Here is a 26,103-nt window from a genome sequence, read left to right on the forward strand (position 1 = left end):
TTTACACTTCTATGATAATGAATATTCAGATAGGTTCCATTTTCGATCAATTTAACAGGATAAATGATATTTCGAATAATAGACGACACACTTTTCTGACATTCATCATTCCATCTTTCCACGAAAAAAGTATACTTTCAAAAATAAGAACCATAATACAGGAAATCGATTTCTCGACAAGTTTCTAATCAAATTTTGCATCAATATTAATTCCATGGTACTGTTTTCTTCGTATCTCGCGTGATTAAGTAATTTTCTAAATATCTCGCGTTTCGTGTTCGATAAGCGTGAACACGTGCTTTGCAATTTTCTCAATAAATCGTTACGATGAAAGTTAGGTTTGTCCGCGATAATTTCAACGAGAAACGAAAAATACTACAAAAGGACGCGTTCTGCTCGGATAGTGGATGCTAAGTTCTCGGGATTGACCGTTCCGACACACGACTAAATAATTTACTTACTACGAATAGCTAACAGCGCAACCAATAGAGATTGTCGGCCATGTCACGCACACGGTCCTAGACGACGATAATTAACGAACGGTGACGCGACGATGGCATTCCAATCGTGATCGATAGTCGGTGTGATCAATACCTAGCAGGTTCTGTTGTAATTCCAAATAACAGGATTCAAACGGCACTAAAATAAAATCTAGCACAGTACTCGTCACATTTTTTACCCTTTACTTCCAACAAGTGTCCATTGCATTATTCCATTATCCCTTTCGCTTACCCGTATTTCAATCGTCGTGAAATCTTCGTAAATGTATTATCATCAGAATTTTTCCCGATGAAATTGAACACGAACACGACCTTATTTGCTGCACTATCTCGAAACACACATTTCCAAATTGCACAATTACGTACCTGGAACACCCATAATTAAAAGCAGAGCCACCTCGTATTTGGATTCGTTTTCACCGGAAGAACCTCGCCAATCCATTAGCAATATTATCACGATTGAATACCGAAAGTACAGAAATGTTCATTTTCACGAATCTTCCCCCTTCGTCTCTGTTTCTTCGATATATTTAATTCGCTCTTCTACTCGGTGTTACACGCGCGCAATACGAGAGATCATTCGTATCAATTCCTGGAACAAAAACTCTACCCTGTCCGGTTAAGTGGTCAACGGTGGCCTTTACTCGCCGGACACTTAACCGGGACTTACCACAGTCGTATCTTTCGTTACGTGATCCACCTGGTGTTGTTTTATCGCAACTCTGTACACTCTCGATCCTTGGTTAACTGTGTTTCCACAGGATAGATCGAATCTACCTCGCCTATTTCGCCTCGTCCTATGAAGTCCTTCGACCGGCTGTAACTGTTATTCGATCCTCCAAAGACAACAGTGTTTATGCTAATCCTTGGACGTGCCGGAGTTTCCGTGCTTTTCGGCCACTGCGAAACGGAAATCTCGAATTCTGCATTACGCCCGGCGAAGGTTGTTATACTGCGCCAACATGCTATATTACGAGCCCGTGCACGATAACACGGAAGTCAGTAATGCTTTCCGAACAGCGGAGACGGTTCGATTATCGTGCATTGAAAATACCAAATTTCCTGTCGCGCGCGGAAACAACGTTTCTTTCACCCGCGCTGTTATCCGTCCAATAACACGGCAGAATGAAAGGGTACCACCGCGAAATCTAACGTTACCCCGTCGTTAACCGATAATTAATTTTTAGCCCGTCTTGAATTCGCCAACCGCGTCTCGATAAACCACGATAACGGAGTTACCGCGTCACTCGATTTTTCCATCCCTCATTAGCGCTTTTAATTATGCATCTGGTAGCGACTGACACCTGCAACGAAATTAATCGTTACTATTCTCCGCTTTAAATACGATTATCCCGTGATGGATCTGAGGATTCGGAGGGGAACAAGGAAGCTTTGAAGGTAAACGAAATTACGGATCGATAAATATTTCCATCGGAAGTCACGTTTTCTTCTTGCACGAATTTAATTCTGAGTAGGATTTTTAACACGCAAGGTGTGTGTCTGTCGGATTATTAACAGATGGATTAATTTAATGTTACGGTAGGGATGAATGGAATTTCTAAAAGTTTGGTATTGGTCCGTGATTCGTATTTGTGAGCGATATCTCGAAGTTGAGAAATTCAGAGGGAACAGTTCAGTTTTTAAATTTAAAGATTATGTAACGTTACTGGGAGTCTTTCGGCATTCCTCGTGGTACTTGGTATAGATATCTTTTCTTTTTGGAAATCTATGGAAGGTTATTAGTAATGTTAATATAATGAATTTTGTAGGATATCGAAGTTATTTGTATAACGATAACAGTTCTTAACGCGACGATGTGAAAATAACAGATTAAACGAAAGAAGGAAAATAAATGGTTTCATATGTTACGTATTTAATGTATTTATTTAATTCAATGATTCAATCCAACCATTTGGTAGTAAACTAGCCAATAAAATATATTATCAAATAAAATAATAGTATTACACTTACAATTTATGGCGGAAAGTAAATATTTTTTGTTATAAAACGTACGCTAAGTACAATTGTTACTTATTTTACTCCCTGTAGGAACACAAGTTCAACACAATTTGTCTTCGATCCAAAAAATTGTAAACTATTGTTCATTAAAGGTTCAATTCTACTCCATAAGAATTTATAGAATATTTTTTTCTATTGTTTGTTGAAAGGACTTTTTCCTTTTTACTTCAAATTTAGTAACGAAAATTTCTATATTTTTCGAAATATCTTCTTAATAATATTGCCAATTGATTTGCGAAGTTTTCCCGAGAAAAGTGGACCCAAACACAATCTCGTCCGAATTATGTTTAATTATACATTGTTTGAATAATTTTTTTTTCTATTTTCAGTGACGTATAATTACAAATATTCCAATTGAAATTATGTTTCTACTCATTTTCACTGTAAAAACATCACCAAGCCGGAAATACAATGAAAAATATAAGAATATTTTATTCTACATTATTGATTGAAATATCGATACACGTATGGTATCGCTTTGAAGTGTTTGTCGCCAAACGCATCTGTCGCAAAATTCCTTTTCGATTTTTAATATAAAATCACCTACCATATTCGTGAAAAATTTGAGAGCTTATTCTATTTCGTCATTTTTATAAAGAACTATATTTAACAATTCTATCTAACAGCGAAGTTAGTCAATCCATTTGTACGTACAATGTGACGCAAACAGTGGAAAGATTTACACGTCATTCACCCTAAGAGAAGATTATATCATTTAACCGGGGACCACTCAATTTACGAGGAATACGCCCTTCGTTCTGAAAACTTTCGAAACGCGTATGATTTTTGATTCGTTAAAAATTGCGTTACGAGAAAGCGTTCTATATTTGCAAACAGTTGTACAATATTAACGAGGGAAGAAAACTTGACGATGAACGTTTAATTCGTTCGACAACATACTTGGAAAGAGTACGTCACACACGGTGCACTTACAGAGGGTATAGTTACATAATGATAGAGGTCACTAGGAATTCCTGGAAACGGTATATACTCCGTTCTGTACCTTACCATTTCGCCATAGATATCCGGGAACTAAACCTTGTTCTCGTAACCCACGTCGAATCTCCCTCGTTTATTTCAGTTCGACTACTCGGGCACGTTACTCGTGTAGTACCCATTGCCTTAGGGAATTGTAGGTTGGTAGGTCCTTCAAAGTGTACGCGACTCCCCGTGATCCAATAATAACATCTTCCAGCTTACGAGGTCCCAAGTTTATCAATTAATTCTTTTCCGGTCGAATCGTCGAGAATGTAAACTGAGTTCACCCCGACGAAGCGTAAGAATTTAATAATGTAAACACTCGTGAATTTCTTAAGGGCAATCGTCGCGAGAAAGGAATCGAATTAACGTCGGTTTATATTTCTGCATAGACTGTTCGCGTCATTATTGTCCGGCATTTTCTTGCGAAAAAACGACAGGAGAAATGTCGGGAGCAAAAATGTGTAATTGCTTTTCTGTGGAATATAATCGCTTAAATAGATATGAAAATTTTCTACTAAATCTCCAATTATAAAAAGTGACTGGAATTTTCCGAAATTAAAGTTCGTAATGTCTTTGCGAACATAGATTCAACGAGCAAAAAAGATTACGATCTTTCGAAATAATTCATGGAAACAAACATATTTCAAATTCGTTTGCAGACTCGTGCAACGACCGAGGTTAGTATACAAGAGTAACGATCGAATTTTATTTCGTGTTTATAACGTCGTATCGTGAGAATAACAATGCTAATACTCTCATAAGTGGCGGCCATATTAGATAAATACAACTGTAACAGCTTTCATCTATTTCGAGGATCAAAATTCTACTTTCACAGTCGGATATAGTTAACACGAGGTATCGTCAATTGTGCAATTTATGCAGGAGTATCGTTTCCGTAAGAATGTTTAATCGTCGTTAATTTTTAGAAAGTTTTGCAAAGCGAAACCGCAATCCCACTCGTTCTATTCGACTTAACGACTTAACGAACTTTATTCGTTACTTGCCCAAGAAACATAACTCTTGACTGATGTAACATCGTTTCACCGACGTTACGAGTGGTGATAATGTTATCGCATTATTTATCACCTGAATTTCGCCCGATCAGATTGTAGAAACTTGGATCGTTTCGGTCAACACTTTTATAGATTCGTTTTCGCTCGAATGGATAAAACCGGCGGTGCTTCCTTTTCCAAAATATTATACTTGAACTGTTCCGACTGTTCGTTAAACTGTAAATATTCGTTAAATAACGAACGAGTCGTGGAATATCGACACATGCGAATGTTTTCATAATTCTGGAGACGAGACTGTTCGACCGGTATTAATGCTCTTTAAACGTAATAAAATTGTTCTCATCGTTGATTCGAATGTATTTCATACTTTCCTTCGTGGTAAAATTGTTCTCATCGTTGATTCCAATGTATTTCATACTTTCCTTCGTGGTAAAATTGTTCTCATCGTTGATTCCAATGTATTTCATATTTTCCTTCGTGGTAAAATTGTTCTCATCGTTGATTCCAATGTATTTCATACTTTCCTTCGTGGTAAAATTGTTCTCATCGTTGATTCGAATGTATTTCATACTTTCCTTCGTGGTAAAATTGTTCTCATCGTTGATTCGAATGTATTTCATATTTTCCTTCGTGGTAAAATTGTTCTCATCATTGATTCGAATGTATTTCATACTTTCCTTCGCAATTTTATCGTGGATTCCAATATACGGGTAAGAAGTGTTTCCGTAATCCACGCAGAATCTCCCTCGTTTATTCTGGTTGAAGTTACCCCACGGCTAGGGCGTGGTGCTCATTCCTCTTGGGAATGTATCCTCTTGTAAGTGCTTCAAAGACTACTCGCCGTGATTCAATAATGCCTCCGGACCACCGAGAACATTGCACGGAACTCTTAAATTTCTAATTAATCATCTTCGGCTCTTGACGGTGCACCGCTGAATCGTACGCGTAACGAGAAAGTAAAAGAACATTAAATTTCGAGTCTTTCGCGTGGCTGATTTCAAATTACTTTTCTACCGCGACGTTCGAAATCGAGACTAAGGGAACTCGAAGCGAAAAGTTTCAAGAAGAACGTCGGAAAGGAAAGGAAAATTCACGAACCCGGTGTTTGGGTTCTCGTAAAAGAGTTTTGTGATTTTTAATCGACCATTTAGTTATTTCAATTTTTACCAATGAAACAGAGATACGTACGTTCAGCGATGTAGAACGAGCCAAGATGGGAATCTTGCAAAAATAACTCAAGTTGAACATTTTTTTTATTCTAATTGAGTTTAAATATTAAATTGACTAGAAATACTTTGTTAATAAAATAATAAGATATAAATTGTGTATTATTTTGTTCCGAGGCATTGCGAATAAGGGCCAAGTAAGATTTGTTGGTAATTTTTGCAAAGAAAATTCAAACCTGTATTTGTGTTTTATTTATTCTTTTTGTAAAGCTTTATCGGTAGTGTCTTTTCAGCTATTTTGGGATTTTTGTAATCAATTCTTAAAGAGGATTTTCTACATTGATCAAGACGGAGTAATATTACTTATATGTAGAAATAAAGAAAATAATATAATGTTGTTTCTCTTAATTTTAACACGATTCAACCATTTCTTAACTTAAACACGTGAAAATTATTGATATAAGTAATCTTCTGTTTCACTTTATTGAGAAATCAAATTCGTTTTATATTTGGTCGACGTTTCCTGGAAATGCAGAGTCTTTCAAATAAAAATATTCCCAATAGTAAACAGTGGTATTGAGAACCAATCCACACTGTTGATATAAATAAATATTTCTTTGCAAATAAAAAATTACAATTGCGTTTGAACGCTGAAGATAGCGAACCTAGGGAAAAAAGCGCAACTAATAATGTAAACGCAAATAAGATCTTATTTACACGCAAATACGTGTATTACACCGTACGTCGTACATTTTCACGTGCACATGCGCGTATATTCGTGTTTATTGGACCGATTTTCCTAGGTACACGTAATATATTTACACGTGCATCGTAACGCGTGTACAAGACCGAAGACTGTGATAAATAACAAAATAGTTTAATCGCTCGCGTAACGAATAAATTCTTACCCGTGCATTAATTTTATTCGTTTAAACTTTCGTTGGAACCAATTTCTATTTAGATCCATAAAATTGAACGATGTAGAAAAATGTACGAAAGGAAAGTTTATTCGTATATAAAACAATATTCAATGTTTATCTAGATACAAAACGTGATACACCGATACTTGTAAACGTACTTACCAGTTAATGTTTCGTACGCTTCAATTCGATAACTAAAAAGTTAGCAAACGTCCCAATAGTCTCGTTCCAAGAATCGAAATTGTAATTGAAACGCCTTTTTCCTTCTTCGAGATTTAAATTTCCACGGCGGACGGAGGCGATAGATTTATAGCTGGTATGCTACTTCATCGTCAGCAATATCTTGTCCGCCTGTAGCGTTCGCCCTGTTTTTAAAGTATCCCGCGTATCCTGAAATTAAATTTGTAAATGAAATTCGTCCCCGTAAATCCGGAGTGACGGTGCCCAATGTAATTTTCTACGTATCCCCGTCGAGTAATTTATTAAAATCGCGTATTATCGGGAATGCGCGTCGAGAATTGCAAGGATAACGGTCGGCGATGTTTCGTTTCCTCTTTTTTCCCGTGTCTGGTGAAAAAGAAAAACTCCGACCGCTTTTTAATCACTCCGATTCGATTTCCTCCAAGAAACTGATATCTCTCTCTCTCTCTCTCTCTTTCTTTCTCTCGTCGTTCCTACCGTTCGTTGGAATATCGGTTAAATATATGAAATTTCTCGTAGATCGTTCGAACATGTCTACATCCCTCGCTGGTGTGTTATTTGCGCTCAATGTGCGTTTATTAATTGTTTCGATAAATACGTGCCGCACGAAAGGTTGACAATAAATTTACCAGCAAATCTCTTTCGAATAATCGAGCAGGTTTTCAGAAATCGGTAATAACGTACACCATCGTGTTCAAATAACGGCCAATCGACAATCGATACTTACACAATGCTTACACGGCTGTCAGAATTTCCGTAACTCGATACTAAATAATACATCGGTACGCAGCACGCTTATAAGTCAGAGAATAGGGACTGCCGGTTGTTTCGTAAGCGAGGTAGGTAATGATTTGTATCTCAAACCGATACTTTATCAGCCAAAGAAGCTAGCGAATAGGATACATCGAAAGCGAAAGAGATAGAAAGGAAGAGAGAGAGAGAGAGAGAGAGAGAGAGAGAGAGAGAGAGAGAGAGAGAGAAACAGCGAGCGAGACTCGCATTACATGCGTTCGATAGACGTGACTTTAATGCGATGATGCACTCGTATCGGTGTGTCAGTTACTAATACTTTTTATATACGGTATTGAAAAACCATGTAATGTAAATTAATCGGTGTTAAGAACAACGCTCTTCTTATTAATATGTCTTTTATTTCTATTAATATTTTAACATATATATTTATATGTCTTTTATTTCGGTCTTGAGGAAAAACTTTTAGTAAAACAGACATTTTCGAAAATAATATAATATAGTTACTACACTATTATTCGAATTATAAATATTATCGATTATTCTAATCGAATTATCGATTTTAAAGCGACACAGGTCGAAGTACAAGAAATTAACAAGATCGCACTGTTTAAAAACCGTTAAAAATCAACTCGGTCTTTGAATATTTCGTACCACGTTTTACAATTACTCGTCCAATTATCTATCATCGTTTAGATTGCAAACGAATTTTGAAAGGGAACGACTGGAATTTTAGAAGAAACGTAGACAAACTAACCAGATCGATATTACCATTTGTAAATCCATTATTTAATCAACCAGAGCTTTTTAAACACTACAGCGACCAAAAAGAGGTATTTGGTACGATTAAAGTTAGGTTAGTCCTATTAAAGTTTTAGTAGAAACGTAGATAAATTAACCAGATCGATATTACCATTTGTAAATCCATTGTTTAACCTTCGAAAGCTTTTTAAACACTACAGCGACCAAAAAGAGGTATTTGGTACGATTAAAGTTAGGTTAGTCCTATTAAAGTTTCCGGTGTATTTCGTCGACCAACACCTGACACACTGAATAAATACGAAGGGTGGTCGAGTTCCGTTACCTGAATGCGGGCATAAAAATTGCTCCACGAAAAGCGGAAATTTCCGTGCCGCGGGAGCTGCTGCCTCTTTCTCCTTTCCAGCGTTTCTTCGAAAGTTAGCTGCAAAGACACGTTGGACGGAGCAACGTCGTACATGTATTTATATTCGACTTAGCCGAGTTACGTTGCTCCTGCAGTATCCTTGAGATTCTATTTCCCCCGGGATCCTATAATCCTGGCGGTCCTTCAAAGTCTGCTTACAGTCTGCTTTCGGTATTACCTGCAGCTCGCGCGGATCACCGAGTCAATTTTCCAGTCTCAAAGCTGTATTCTCAATTAATCTCGCGCTCCGCCCGTGGAAACGTTTGTTTCTCCAGGCGCTGGTGTTTTAACGAAGTTAATTTCCTTCGAAACGAACGAAGGTTACCGGCTGCAGCTCCAATTGAAACGTATATTGTACGACTTTCGTTGCAAACGAGCGCGTGCGCGCACGTGTTCCTTGTTTGCTGTTTCGATTGCTGTACCACTGTCAATGATACCGTAATATCGAAGCTGGCAAGTTGCTGCCTCGACTGGAATAACATTTAGAAGGATTAAAGGATCCCGTGGAAATTGAACCGGACTTTGCCCGCCTTAGATTTTACTCTTCGGTGAAGTGTGTCCTTTGAATTTCCTGTTCAAAGGAAGGGTTATTGTTTCTATAATAGAATTCTGAATTTCGATGAGAATACTACCGTGCTTCTATTTTCCCATCGGAAACCGATCCGTTATCGAATCGAACGTATTACGAGGAACGCGAGACCGAGCAACATTTATTACGTGTAACTTTTATTTATCGTTCGTGGAAATTTAGCGACACGCTCCCGTTGGCGATCAGTCGGTTGAGTTGTAATCGATACCGAACCGATTCACACGTGCGTAATGTTGCTGTAAGGGACAAGAGTAAGCCTGTTAGGGAAATTGCCGCGGCCATTGTCGATTCCATTGCCAGTTACTGTTTTCCGTTGTAGCATTACCTTTCATTCGGCGAATATTAAAATTGATCTGCATTTACATTCCGCAGTCCCCTTACGATGATTTGGAATTTCCCGCGTACAGTAAAATTTACTCTGTACAATTACGTTTATTCTCCAGCGTTGTTACACGTGTTCGGAATTCGGTTGTAAAAGCTATTCGCGATGAAACTGATTTGATTTCGACGCTTAATAAATCGATGTATACGATTACAATTTTCCCGATCGTATTTCTCACGGCACGAGAATGTAAAATAATAAATTGCATTTTTTATTTCAATTCGTATCCCCTTCGTTAATTTTGTATCATTTGAAATTCGTATACCTCGCCGTGTATCGTCGTGTGTTACGATACGTTAAATAAGCATATAATATGTATTATACGATATTTAAAAACAATACGTATCGTTGATTAGGTAACAGTAATAACTTATGGAATACTGAAAAATGGTAAACATTATGAAATACAATGAAACGTGTGTTGCGATTATAATGTACACTGCGTGATGTATCGCGCGCGTGTTTGCAAGCGTTCTTCGAAACATTATCGGCAGAAGCACGGTTAAAGCTCAGCTTTGCAGAAAAATAAACGTGTACAATTAAATAAATCGGACGCTGACGTGATGGATCGCTAAACTTTACGATAATGTCTATTAGAGATGCAGATTAATGCAGAATTGCGTATATTCGTTACCGATACTTTATAAAAATATACAATGCAGTATGTAATATAGATAGAAGTAATTTTTAATTCAAAGGAGCATCGAGTAAAATAATCAATCGATGTACTTTTGCGGGCGTTCACATACGCTAATTCGAATAAAATAAACAATGTTGTAGAGTATTAATCGTCGCATAAACAGACCTCTGATAAATACTGTGTTAACGGCAAATAAATTAATCAATATGATCGGTACAAATATATTATATTCGTATAATAAGAAGAACGCCCAAACATAGTCAAATGGAATAATTCTAATTTACAAGTAAATTCTTGTATTTGTACAGAAGTCTAAAATTGAAGCTTCGTAATTTAATATTTAAAGGAAGAATTCAACATTATCGGTGTAAAACACGATGCAAGTAAATATACATACGTGCCAAGATTTTCTAACTATTTTACCCAGTTTTCGAATAAATAGTATTAAATTTTCGAGCAATATGCGTCTAAGATATTGTAACGGACAAAGTTATGAGTTTCTACTCCTTGTCAAAATGTTTAAACGACGTCATGCACCACGATTGTATTAAAATATTCAAAGTTATGTGTAATATTCGCTTTTTAATATCAGACTCCTTTTTTCTCCCGAGGTTATACCATCGTATAATGGTATTATATTTCATTTTGCACTACGCGCTTCCTTAGATTATGCTTCTCTAAGGCGATTTTTATTCTTACGCAAGCTTTTCTGTTTATGCGATAAGCCAGCTGACATTTCAATTTGTTGTATAGTATCTGTTACCACATTTCGATATTTTATTCAAACGTTACATAATATTCTGCAATAAATTATACACGTACATCTACTATGTAGCACATTCCATGATTCACATTGATGCTGTAAAGGAACATTAACGTGTATAGACCATTGATTTACGATAAGTGTCTTTTTGCACTAGATACTGATGACGAGACTGTAAATTAATGCATTATTCGTAATCAAACACTGAAACTATTTAATCGTTGACAGATGAAACAAGAGAGTCTGTGGTTGACAAACTTCGTGTGTGCGTGATAATAATAGTTGCAAATTTTTGTTTGTTACATTTCAGTGGCTGACTCTTCGGGTTATTGTTTGGACACATTGTTGTCGAGCTCTATTTATCAAGCACTTCTAACGAGGAAAATACACGATTCTCGGATCGTTGCTTTCGTTCCAATTTTGCAGAATCGTCATAACATTGGATGAACACATTTTTTATTCGAATTGCAATCTACATGCGTGTGCGTGTTCACTATAAAAAGTATATTTTACATCACGATAAACCTCGCATACGCGATAAAGTAAAAACAACATAGTTAGTATTAATTATTATTTCATCGAAATTTTGCAACACGATATTGACAAAGAATCCAGAATTGGTAATAAAAAAATATAAATAAAAGAAATTTTATACGATGCATTCGGCGTGGAGTTTTTTCTGTCATTTTTTTTTAATATTGAAATCGAAGCTCTTGATTTAAATAGGATTCATAACGAGATACGGTCTTCCTATTTAATAATGGAAATTCTTTTCTAATATTAATGCATACATTTCTATCTTAATTTTTTTTTTAATCATTTTTCCGTGAACATGAACAATTAAACTGTAGTAATTTATACTGTTCTTCGAGCAACGAGTAGAACTCAATTATTGATTCAGGACTTTGAAAAGCAAACGAATCTTTGACGGTGGTTGCGTCTCGCTATATTGATTTTACGACTCAACGATAGATCGTAATCTGCAAATCGAAGAACACTAAATTAATCCTTATGGTATTGACGACTGTTATAGTCGACGACCGCCAAGTACACAACCTCAACAAGGGTACCGTATGATATGTAACGCGTAAATTTTGACGAATCTTGGGAATGAAATAAGCCCAAGAAATATTTTACCCATGTTCGGTCGTAAGGATAGATGGTCAGTGAGTGTGGATTCCACGCTTTATAACCTCTTTGAACGAAGATCACGAACTCTAAATGAATCCTCCCCCATAGTACGTCACTACCAGGAAGTTATTAGACTCCGTATAATTAGCCGTCTCGTCGTTATCCGAGTCACTGACTAACGGGTACGAAAGATCCTTAGACTCCGGTGTTCAGCAATTATAAGAATATCTCTTAAGTCATTTTTGCTATTAACGTTTAATACGATTCCACCGGGAGTAAAATCCGGTACGTGAATGATCGGTTTAAGAAACACATGCTGAAAGTACTCGACTATGAATAGGTACACGTACCAACCAATATTAAGGTATATTTTGCTGCACTTGAGATACAAGAAGCTTGAGTTTTATATTCGCGCCATTTATAGTGTTTAAGCAATTGCTACACGACGACAATTCCGCGTGCCAAGTTAAATATAGAGTAACATAATTCCAGATAAAAGAAGACCGTTAACTGAAATCAAACAACGTTCTAACAATGCTTATGGTGATTCTTCAATTTCGTATTCCACCATTAAACGGGCTATATTAAATCAGCAATTACACAAACTATAAAGATTTCAGTATACGTTATGTCACCGAAGAAATCCATAAATTTTCCAAAATCTACCAAATAATCCTACAAACAACCATCTTGGGTAAAAAAACTAAAGTAAAAATTACGTACAGATCTGCTATCAATGTTAAAAGAATCTCAAATGATATAATTGTATTGGTAAAAGGCAATACCGTCAATATGTCGTTTATTCTTCCAAGAAGTAGCCCAATTTACTTATCATACGTATACATAGTTTGCAGATTAAGAAGATCAGCTTTGTCGATAAAAGAAAATTATACTCGACGCGATCACTGTCCCCTGATTACACGTTAGCCAGAACGGTTCTCACTCAACAGTCTCTGACCCGTATACGAGTCAGAACAGCTTCGATTCAATGGACACATAGTTTCCTAAAACGTGTGAGTGATCCTTATTTGTGCTTACGGGGATACTGTCTTCAACACCTACACCTACAAACCAACCCCGTTTGCCAATGCCTTCCCTATCGAACAGGACATTCTTGATGGCTGTTTCCTATCGTTTCAGAAATAACGTCAGTCCGTCGCTTGCCATAAATCATCCTGTATCTCTGAATTAACCAAAAAGGGAACTCACAAGGGAACCACTCCCGATTGAAATCTTTGTATGAAATGTATGTCAGTGGATTTAACGTTGGCCAATCCTCAAAGTTGTATTTCATAGGTTCAGACTGGTGTTAGAATAATTTTGTATAGGAGCAATTTAATTTTTATTTCGTTATTTTTTTTTTTTTTATCGAAGGTGAATTTTACACATTAACCTTTCATCGAGTTTAAATGAAGAAATTTCACGGTATCGGATCTTGTTATAGGTCCGTTGTTTAAAAGGACTGATGTCGATGAAGGGATGTATTTTTCTTCAGCATGAAATCGACGTGTACCGATATAATTTCGTTATCCTTCGAAATTTATATTCACTATTTGGACAATCATGAGTGTTCTTCGAAGTATTTAGATGCTACTACAAGGTTTTCATTTGCTATTATTACAACTGTTTCATCAACAAAGATTGCTCTGTTACCGTATTAGGATTGGTTGCTATTAAGAATAACTATGTTCGAAGGACTCTATATTGGAGTATATTAGTGCTGATTTTACCATATTTAGAGACTACGTTATTAAACTTGATTTCAAGGTAGGATATTATTAAAATGTAGGATTTCCTCTTTTGTTTCAGTATTGTTGCTATTCGATGTAATGTAGTGTCTTTATTGGATAGTGCAGTAATGTCTACGGAATCCAAACTGATTGGTAAACTTCTTGGAAGAAAATTATTTCCCGATTGTCTTTAAAAGAAATTTTTCAAATTGTTGCTAGTAGATTTATACTTCTGTATGAAATTACATCGTTAATGGTACTATATTTAGTTTACATATGTACTACGATTATTTGTACGAACTTCCACCACGAAATCTGCAAACATGGTAGATGCAATATAATATCGTATACCACAGGCAGAGACGTTACAGCTTTATGCTGTAGTTTTTTCAGAATTTCACCTGTGACCAGGCCATAATACGAGACTTTATTCGACTACAAATGTTTTTTCAGTAGAAGAAATGACTTTAATGGGTCCCGTCATTTAACACGGAGCATTCGGAGAGTCTTCTACGTCATGTTCATCGTTTGAATACCTCCATGAGTTGCTGCATAAGTAGGTCTACTTTTCTCTACACCTGACCTAGCCCAACCTCCACGCGTTTCGCGTAACGACAGAGATGTTTGTCGTAGTTCTTAATTCTTGTTTAACTTTTCGAACGAAACAGTCGTTTTTACGTACTTTCGTAAGCCCTTACGTACCTTCCTGTAATACGTTTCACACTTTGCGATTTAATCGGTCGAAGTGGCATTTATATAATACATTCGATTTCTAAATATTTCCTGCTTTGCTTTTTCGCACTTATATGTCTAGAAATGATTCAGAGAAGCCTGCTTTTGGCGAGAAATCGGTATTCAAATAGTACTTCGAGGTAAATACGCAGATTCCACTATTGTGACCAAGTCGTCTTCACTTTTTGGTCCGATTCTCGGTTCCGGATCATTATCCAATTCCCATGAAAATTTATCCCAGGTTGCCGAGTATTGATTCGTGTTTTCAAAGCAATTTGTAGACTCCGTTTCGAATTACGTATATCGTACAAGGCTTCCCCGAACGAATGTGTCTACCCACCACTCGGACCGTACGGCGAAGACCCTTCCCGGATATGATTCGTTCGACGAATCATACAATCCGCCCCTTAACTTTGATAACACATACAATTAGATGCACTCGGCAAACCGTGAAACCGTTTCCTCCGCCCGTGCCCGAGGAGATCCCTCATCCGAAGCGGCTCCTGGAAAGTCAAACCCCAGCCTCTCTTCCCCGGTACTTTCGTTGTACTTCCACTCGACTTCCTTCGGAGCTAAAACGCGTTGCTCCCTCAGCGGCCGAAGCTTCCCAGGGGTAACTGTAACGGGACCTTCGGAGTTGCGCCTGCACCAGTCACTTCTCATCCGTGTCTCCGCGAGAATTCAAAGTCTGTCTGTGACGGAACGGAGGATGCCGCCGGTTCCAGCTACGCGGCGCCAGCCGAGGTCCTCTCGCGCGATGCCCTCTCGGCCCCGGTCTCCCATGGCAACTGAACACGATTCCATGCGTTCGTCGAACGACGAATAACGAATAACGAATAACGAATATTTTTCGTTCGACGAATGTTTAATATTGCAGAGAGTGTTGAATTTCCAATACCATCTACAGACGACGAAACAAATATCATCTCTGGTAGCTGTACGCACGTGTGTGGACATATATGTATACATGAATGTACGTATGTGTATATGCATACGTGTTTATGAATGTACGTATGTATGTATGCGTATGTGTATATATGAATGTGTACGCATGTGTGTATGCATATGTGTATATGCATATGTGTTTATGAATGTACGTATGTGTGTATGCATATGTGTATATGCATATGTGTTTATGAATGTACGTATGTATGTATGCGTATGTGTATATATGAATGTGTACGCATGTGTGTATGCATATGTGTATATATGAATGTATACGTATGTGTGTATGCATATGTGTATATATGAATGATACGTATGTGTGTATGCATATGTGTATATATGAATGATACGTATGTGTGTATGCATATGTGTATGTATGAATGTATACGTATGTGTGTATGCATGTGTATATATGAATGTATACGTATGTGTGTACGCATATGTGTATATGCATATATGTATATATAAATGTACGTATATGTATATATAAATGTACGTATGTGTGTATATGAATGTACGTATATGTATATGTGTTTATGAATGTGACGTGTGTGTATATGCATATGTATATATATGAATGCACTATGTGTATACGCATATGTGTATATATAGAATGTTTTTGTAAAATCTTGTAGAAGATTCTATTGTACAGATACGTGATGTTTATTAAATAAAATAAAAGTTTGTTTTTTACAATTACGAACTGCGATTCGCAGTTAGTCTGAAAAGCCGATCTCGTAAAGAATGGACGCAAAAGATATACCTTCTGGAATATTAATAAATTTTGTTTTATTGATAAAATAGAAATACCGAGCTATTCTTTAATCGTATTCGTAACCCAAAATTACAATAGAGAGAAAGGAATACCGTAGGATCGTAACGAATAAGTAATAATATGGATATTTATCAAATATAATAGGTTGGTCGATAAGTTTTGTAGTTCGATAAGAAATGGTTCGTTGTTTTATTTTTCTAAAAATGGTATTATCGTTTGATGAACACGTGTGAAGTTTCATGTAGATCTGTCGACTCGTTCGTATATTTACAGTTGTTGAAAGTTCAAGTGTCGTAGTATATTTTTACAATGGAAAAAACGACAAAAGTTATTGAACAACCTAGTTGTAAAAAATACAAGTAATACATCTTCCGCGCAACGTTTCTGTGCCGAACGAATGTTCTTCGCTCGGCAAATATTTAATATTATAAGGAGAAGGAAATACCGTAGGGTCGTAACGAATAAATAATAAAATGAATATTTATCGAATATAGTAAAAAATACACATAGTACATCTTCCACGCAACGTTCCTGTACCGAACGGATATTTTTCGCTCGGCAAATGTCTAATATTATAAAGATAAAGGAATACCGTATGATTCTACCGAATAAATAATAATATGCGTATTTATCGAATATGGTAAAAAATACACGTAATACGTTTTCCGTGTAACGTCCTCGTACCTTAATTTTTCTTATCACAATACCTTCCGTGGCGAGGTAAACCTTTCAAGAAGGATCGAAATGTTTGGCGTCGCCTTTTTTATGTCAATCTTAAGAAATAATAATCATAACACAGTAGCACCTACTGGTCGGTGACAATCTCGTCTCACGTGCATCTACCTGGGTCTGTTTTTCGAATACAAATACTAACAAGAAGATACAGCGTATGCGTACGAGTATATCTTGATAAGAGTGTTTATTTTTACACAACTGGTTACATATTTTCGTTTTTGTACGGTGTTATGTCGTTAATTGATCATAAGTCGAGTTTCTGTTCAATTATCAAGGGCACGTATCTATTTCTTCTTAGATACACGCACTGTTGAACACCCATTTAGATGAAACTTTTCGCAAATGTTCACTGATTCAATCTAAATACTATGTTGTATTTCGTACCTGCTATTTTTCCACTTTAAAGAAGAAACTATCTCTTATATTAGACCCATTCGTTCTATTTATATACATATTAAAAAATGTTTGCAATAAAAATGTTACTGTTCCCGAAGGTCTGTAAATTAATAGGAAAAAACGTTTCAATGAAACGCAAAACTTAAGAAAATACCAAAGACACATATTAAGAAATGTATGCAATAAAAATGGTACTAGTCTCGAAGTGTATAAATTAGTATCAAAAACGTTTTAAGTAGATACTCGGCTTAAAGAAAACATCAAATACGTAAATCTTTTAGTTATTCTGGATAATTGTGTAAGATTTTTTATTTCTTCGCTTAATTTGCACATATATTTACAAGTATGAGTATTGTTGGATCAAAGCCATGCATCGCCCAAATATTTGCATGTTCGCGTAACGACGCTGCTTTGTTTATACGCGAGCAACATCGAGCGAGTAAGACGTCTTCGTACAAAACTAAAAATCTATTCAACGCGTCATTTCCTGACAAGTATTGTAAAATAAACTGCGAAATTAAACCCAGAGGCTGCACCTACCACTAATTAATTCAACAGTGAGAAAGTTAATGAAAAATATTTACTGCAACCGAGGAGAAAAGAGATCAAAGAAACATATTTTCCTGCAACTGAGCAGACAAAAGATGAAAGAAAAATATTTTCCTGCAATTCAGCAGGCAAAACTCGCTGCAATTTGACAGACGTTACTGTACTTTCAAAAGAACCAGATATTGTAGTACCGGATCAACCTTATGCCCAAGAGATCATTAAACGTATGCAAAATGCGACTTGTAAAGGCAATGGTTAAAAATGAACCGATATATTTTCCTTTCTAAATTGTACCGTACACATCAATCTATGTTTTATCGTAAAAAATAATTCTTGTCCGAGTACATAATAATTTTTAATCCCGAGATATACGTTAACGTCAAACATAGGCAAAATTTGATTCGACTAGAACCAACGTAGAGCGATTTATTCGTTCGAACGTTTAAAGTTTTATTTGTTCATTGTGGTATGTTTCGTTTTACGATTCAAATTCTACTGTTTGCTCGACGAACAACTTTTACACGTTATTCGAAACTTTTAACGAGATATATCGAAGCGTTTATTTCGGTTGAAAATTGTACCAAGTTTGTTAATTGCGGTTATAAACGTAATTAACGCGGCTACGATCACCGCGGACCCTCCCGTAGGCCCGAGGAGAAAAATGCGTCGCGACGCCGGGAACAGGGACGCGTCGCGGTCGCGTAAAAAGAACAACGACGCTACTCGACACTGGGGTTTTCCGCGTTGTTTTCGTACCCGTTGTCTTCCCTTCCGTCGACGGTTCGCTTTTTTCTCCGCTTGCGGATTCGTTTCTTTCCGCGGGCGCATCCGACTCACTCGGTGCGCGCTCGTTCCGCAGGATACACCGGGATGACGCGAGAGTGTCACCGGGAGACTGCGGTCTCCTGTTTCGTGAAACTTTCCCGGCGAAAGTGTTCTCGGAAGCAGAAACAGTTCCACGGTGACCATCAAGAATGCAAATTGAAATCGCCGTCTACGCGACACTGGCTTGATTTTGATTGTTCTCCACTCCTTCACCTACCCCCGTGCGTTTACGTTCGCATCGCGGAGCGAACCAATTGCGAGGAAAAGAGCGTTTATTTCGACGATTTCTTACGCTCGGGGGATCCTTCGTCTCGAGAACTTACGTCTACGAGCTGTAGGCAAGTGGAACAACCATTGATAATATTTAGAAGGTAACTCGTCGAAAAGACGATTATTTTCAAAACAAAATAAACGACCGGTAATAACCACCTGTGATCGGAACTAATAGTGCTCGGTGTGATAGCGATCGAAACCAGTTTCGAACGTGGGTGTGGGTCCTTATCGGAAACTATTATTTCAACGCTCCTGTTTGTACGCGTAGACGTATGTAGATATCGACAGTTCTTGATCGCGTAGTAAACCAAATCGTAGACTTGTACAATATTTTGTTTGGAAATTAACGATGGAGGATTATTTGAAAATAAAATGTGCAACTGTAATATAATTACACAAGTAGACATTTTTAACGAATAGTTGTAAACTTGCGAAACTTCCTAGCGACAAACGTGAATTTAGTTCGATGGGATTTATGTCACATTCAGTATTCGATATCGAACGAGTAAGTTAACTTTATTTTAATCGTGATAGATGACTATTGTACAATATGATTGTTTATTGGTTTTTGTGGTGTTGAAGTAATAAATGTTTCGAAAGAGTATCAGTATCTAGTGTTCAAAAGTCACGTTGTTCGATTTTTTTCTCCACTTGATTGGCTATTTTGAAAACAGTCGATAAACGTTGAAAAAGAATTGAGCGATTCGATGAACTCTGTAATTAGTCCGTTAATCCTTCGGTACGGTCGTCTAGTTTTGAAACGCAAACACAGTCACTGAGTATTCTATTACCTTTTAACGATTTAACAACGAACAATGGAATTTCGAATATAAATAAAACTAAATAAAGGAACTTCGCTCTTTTTGTTTCGCGTATTTGTTTAATCTCGAATCAAATACTATTGAGAACAATTGTAATATTATTCGATCGATTTTGTGAAATTTTCACCGAACTTTCCTTTTAAAATTTGTTTCAATTGGTGTTTACTTTAGGATAATTGGAATTTTATTTATTGGGAGAACAAAATGTTACAATCGAAAATACAATCATTTGTAATTTATAAATATTAATAGTGGTTCACCATGTTTTCTATACGTTATTAGAAATATTTATATGTTTGCAAAATTTAATTATACTTAACTCGTATTTCAAATTGTACCTAGAAAAATCCTTCGAGAAAATCTTTTAATATTCATACTTCTCAGTTGCAATTTCTTGCAACAGCAAAATAATCTGTATTTCAATGGATCGCAACATTCGTATCGTGTAAACAATTTAAATATAACTCTACATTTTTCTTGAATATTATTCATGGAAAATACTGAATCCTGAAATTGTGCCAAATGTTTCGCAACGTTATAAAATACAGATACCGACTATATTGAAAACTGTTAATAAAATTGCCAATTTATAAGTTATTGACATTTCAAACTGTTACAGGTGTAACACACCCGCTCGATCATGCTAAATTTTGATTTCTCTTGGAGTTTCAAATTTCTATAGAAATTAAATAAATCTGCGCTTTCACAGCTAATCCTGTTAACTAGACTACTGCGAAGTCACAAATAGCGAATAATAATACAGCACAAGTTAGTGACCTTTTGTACCGTAAATGGAGACTCGTTTGATTTCTTAAAATTTGTCGAAACTTCGTAACGGTCGTTGCCTGTTTTAATATCGCACCCTGTTCACAATTTGACTTTTATAAACTGGTCACTGTTAAACCGATCAAAGTCCATTTGCTAGAAGTACAAAGACAAACTGCTGGCTACGGAAACACTCGAGCAGTCTTTATCGATCACCACTTGGCGGCAATGCATTCATTCCCGAGAATTCGTCGCGGAAAGAGCATTATGTGGGTCGGACGATTTATGTCTGCGCGAATTATCGTTTATATTTTCTCGTTTGCATCGTTAACATATTCCTAACGGTTAACGCCTCTCTTTCATGCCAACAAGCAATGGGGCACCTTTATTAAGCCGACCCACTTCGGTGATGGATTTCACAATTAAAAGCTACAAAACAAGTAGCACGTCTAGACGAATGGTCGTAGATAATTGCGATTTTTGCGTTCGAGCAGTTTGTATCTACTTGTGTCCACCAAATGCTAAAACCTACTTGTATGAAGAATTTCAATAAACTGTGCAAAGTGCTCAGTTTGGCAAAAGAAGTTCTGGAATACGTTATCACTAGGAAGTACGGTCGAATTGATTACTTGCACTGTTTAAATTGTTTTTGAAATTGAATCTTTGTTTGTTAAAGTGAATTCCATTGTTAGAAACGCGTTATTCGTATTTCGTAGACAAATTTTATATCAGAAAAATTTATATTCCTTGCGAACGAAATAATTATAAAATGCTAAACGAAATTTCATTTTCGAGAATGTCGAGTTTGGAAGTTCACGATGTACGGGTACTTCCAACAGTTTTAACTAACATATTTTCAATAATTTATAGCCAATTATTTACGTTTTTGTTTATAAATATTAATATCGGCGTAATTTGATCTCTATCGGTCCTGTTATCTTAAATGAATTTCAGTATCGCAAAAGGTAAAGCGGATACGATGCAAGAAAATGTATAAATAACTGCGAAAATAATATAAATATTTTACAATTGAAATAAAAATACCATAAAACCATGCTAAAAATCAAACATTGAAAATAAAATAGAATCAGTTTTCTATACGATTTACAAACGTATTAAATAAACGAATAAAACGTTAAAATTAATTCTGGTACCTCCAACCGTGTCATTAATAATTCCTACAAACCCAGTAAGAAAATCATTGTGTTCCTTATGAATTCACAACTATTAAATAAACCCTAATAAACGCTAAAGTACGTCGCTCATAATTATCGGTAATTGATGCAGCTATACGTTTATGTAATACCAAAAATATTTAAGAATCTACTGTGTTATGTTCTTATCATTTCTCACCGATACAATATCACGTCGTAAACGCATCGAATTTTTCCCTCGATAATGTACCCGAGCTACCTTCACTGTTACTTTATATCGTTTACTCTCGTTGTATCCCAGTGTCCTTGTCAAACGATACACCCCGTAACAGTGGAACGTGTCGCTTATGGCTCGGTTCACACTATCTCTTCCCCTACTCGACAAACCTCTAATTGTCGCACGCTTGAAACGCTAGATGGCGTTACTGCAACGGCGCAACATAGATGCGCAGAATCACTGTGCCCCTGATCGTGCGATAGAGAGGGGTTAAAACCTTCCGAGCCATATAATTTAATGCGATTAATCTTGAGTTGTAATATTTGGCGGTATGGTTCGATTACATTTCTTATTGGACTTACATTGCCTGGCGATACGAGACGAATAGGTCCGTAGATTTTTCAGTGGTATATGCTGTAAATTTCGATGATCGGAAGTATCACTTTAATATGTAACGAAGATTCAATGACGTACTGCTCATATGCATGGAGGCACGATATATTTGCCACATCGCAATGAACGTGTACAGTTTATACTAGATAATCAATCGAAGGATTAAATTATTTATCAAATATATATGATTGCATTTTCAAAACGAATTCCGATACGTGTAACCTACATACAACAAGTGACTATGAATAATTATGAATAATACCTGCCAATAACTCCGCAAAATGTAAAGATTTAAATAATTTATCAATCGAATAAACAAATTATTATTTATTAAATACGTATCGTTGCTTTTCGAAAATGAATTTCAACATTTGTAAACAATATCTTGCATATTCCATTTAAACGATATAAACAAATATCTTTCGCATATTTGATACATCAGAATATGTTAAATTCAATGTTAAAATGTACGAATTACAGGCAAATGTGTAAAACATACGTTACGTGCAGCGATTGATGAATTATTTTAATTTTTGAACGTTACGGTATGTTACAGAACATTTTTCTCCTTACAAATAATAATTTAATCCGCAAATTAATTAACCTATTGTAAACTTTAAGTATCCTAGAGCATTTTTATTTCATACTTATAAATTGCAATGCGTTGCACATAAATTATTGCACACGTAAACCATAAAATCCACGAAAACATAAGGAAAGTTACAAATTCAAAGACAATTTTTCCGAATATCTTGTTCAATGCTATTGCAAAATATAAAAAACCATAAAACGTTGAGTTAAACTTTTTATCGGTATCTTTAACGATGTTCGATACATTCACGATAATATAAAAAGCGCATAAAATTTTCCAAATTTTATCATCGTTACAAAAACTGATTACAAAACGTTTACCAATTTACATTTCCGCAAATATTCTTCAACATTCGACGTTCCTTACAAATCAGTCGTTTATCATTCAAATTTTACTATTCCTTCGACGAACTTTTCATTCGTCGTTCGAAACTTCCAACGTGACATATCGAAACGTTTGTTTCGTTTCGAAATTTCACTGAATCTAGGATCCAGAATTCAATATCACACTTTCGACTTATATTTTCGCACCATGCGTAAATGACTCGGGTAGAAATTTGTCGATTGAAGAAATTCGTTCCAATTTCGAGCACTAAATAAAATACATTACCGTAGTGACATCGGTGTATCGCAGTTTGAGTGCATCGTCGGTTGGGTAGAAATTGAGAACCGCTTGCCAACCGCGCCAATAACCACGTACGCTTATAGTTTTACTGGACACGTGTATCGCAATCGTAAACTTCCAAGTGCCACCAGGGAATCGCCCGCTCGAAATCGAACTCTCCCTCTTTTTTTCACCCCCCCTCCTCTCGATCGATGGACCATTTCGCAAGAACTGCTGCCCGATTACGGCAAGCCGCTGCTTTCAATGCGTTACGGCTTTATTTACCCGCGCGCACACCACGAGACACGTTCGTACGCTCGTTCGTTGATATAATATTTAAAGATGCGTACACATAGAGACTACGGAACTATCGATACTTTCGAACAGTTTTTCCGACGATCGATCGGTTTCGCGAGCGATTTTTTTCTTTCTTTTTTTTTCTTTTTTTATCGCCGCGCGCCGATTCACGACTCCTTTGTGCGCGTTCGTATGATTTCGACGCCGAGCTTTCGAACACTTTGAACGACCGTTTTCTGTGATTACCGTACACGCGCGCTTTTAACCATGCGTTTTATAGAACCCGTCTCTATGTTGTCTGCAGTTTTATCTTCGGCTGGTTTCACGATACGATTCCCGTGGTTACTTTTTTGGCACGATTTTGACCCGCAAAGGCAAGAATTGTCAGACATTATGAGAGACGAAACATTTTCAGAGACACGTAGCAAGTTATTCCGGGCGGAGCGTTTCGTGGAAAAGATTGAAAGCTTTTGACACGTACGATACCTTAAGCTTGCAAAGAACGATTTACAACTCGGATGTTTCAAAGATCGCGCAATATTACCCCGTTATAATTTGAACGATAAACAGAGTCTCTACTAATTAAATATGAGAATTGTATAGTTGCTTCCTTCTTGATGGTTCGGAGTACGGACAATTAACAAGCAGTGTTGAAAATTAATCGGTGCAGTATGGAATATGCTTGAAAATTGGAATAAATGCGATTTTGCACACAGTACGCAAATGGAAATTAAATTCAAGGTGCGTTTTATGTTCAGGACGCCTTGAAGTAAGGTTTATCTTTAAATATTATATTCGATCTATTTTTGAAATTTTTAAATTTCTTGCACGTATTTACCGACTGTCGAAGAACATTTATACATTTTCGCACGTGAACGTAACTAATATAAAGAAAATTTTCGATATTTGATTAAATGGAAAAAGATGGAAATTCACAAAACGATATAATTTCAAAGCAAAAACAGAATCGTCTTTTTGATTAATAACAGAGAATTATCGTAACTATGGAAGTGCAATTACTCAGGGTCGTTATTAATCGTTAGTCTTTTGCATAAGTGCATCTCGTTAGTGAGAATAAATTCTCATTTATCAAGAGAACAAGACAACTGAAGTAAACGTGTCACGGTAACAGAACACTTCCGGTTGTTAATATTATTTCGAATCGCGAAACGAGCTACAGGTTGGAAGTTTTGCGTTTCTATATCTTGTTATTGGATCGGGTGCCAACAAATAAAAGAACAATATGATGGACCACGGATTCGAACAGATTTAACTGTAACCAATGTAATTACAATTTTTGAATTTCTAAATTGCACGCGAGTTAATTATATGTAGCCATGTATATTTCTTAAACAATCGTCGCTCGTTCGATATATCTGTCAACTGTTCCTTGTAATTAAAAACTTGCAGACAATGTTTTTGAGTCGATTATATAATTTGATAATAGTTTCTTTCTCTTCTTCTTCAATAATTTTGGAAAGGGTACTATACAAATACTTCTCACCGATGTATTTTTAAATCCTTGTTTTGTGCATATAGAATATACTCTAAGGATTTCTAAGAATATATAAAAATTGTTCCATGAAAATTGGTTAATAAACGGCAAAGTTATATAAAGTTTCATTTCGAGTTAATTTTTATACTCGTCTATCTTTACCAATTTGGTACAGACCACGATTACTATATTTTGGTCATTTAAAATATATAGCAGAAATTTTTAAAAATATACAAATTATTCGTTCCATGATAATTGATCGATAAATGGAAAATGATAGCCCTTCGCGATAAAACTATAAGACACGTATGATTTTTGTAAATATGTCATAACATAAATTGTAAAATTTGGTGTCATCCTTAAAAGTGACACGTTTCTCTCGAGCAATAGCTTGTTTCTTTTCTACATATTTTTCTCTATTTTCTAAGTAATATATGTAAATAATTATTTTCTAAATAATTACACAGCGTAACGATTTCTTTTCAATATACGTGACATTTTCGTCAAATCTTTTTTCTTGGAAATGATCGATTATCTTTGTTTCTGCTTCGCTCAATTTTCTTCCACAAGTCATTTTCCTTAATAT

The 26,103-nt window shown here is 36.1% G+C and overlaps 1 protein-coding gene and 1 long non-coding RNA gene across 4 annotated transcripts in view; one reads left to right on the forward strand and one right to left on the reverse strand.

Annotated features, from left to right (window-relative positions):
- Nucleotides 1-26,103, forward strand: part of LOC143151337 (uncharacterized) — a 658,936-nt gene that overhangs the window by 514,203 nt on the left and 118,630 nt on the right. The gene's annotated exons all lie outside the window — the stretch shown is intronic.
- Nucleotides 5,008-26,103, reverse strand: part of LOC143151485 (uncharacterized) — a 45,571-nt gene continuing 24,475 nt past the window's right edge. The window contains exons 3-4 of the long non-coding RNA XR_012993338.1: nt 6,762-6,989; nt 5,008-5,370 (exon numbers count right to left, since the gene is read on the reverse strand). This is a non-coding gene — a long non-coding RNA (uncharacterized LOC143151485). The remainder of the gene's footprint in view (nt 5,371-6,761; nt 6,990-26,103) is intronic.

The sequence above is a fragment of the Ptiloglossa arizonensis genome, chromosome 9 (assembly GCF_051014685.1).
Source record: "Ptiloglossa arizonensis isolate GNS036 chromosome 9, iyPtiAriz1_principal, whole genome shotgun sequence".
In the NCBI taxonomy this organism is placed as follows: Eukaryota; Metazoa; Arthropoda; class Insecta; order Hymenoptera; family Colletidae; genus Ptiloglossa; species Ptiloglossa arizonensis.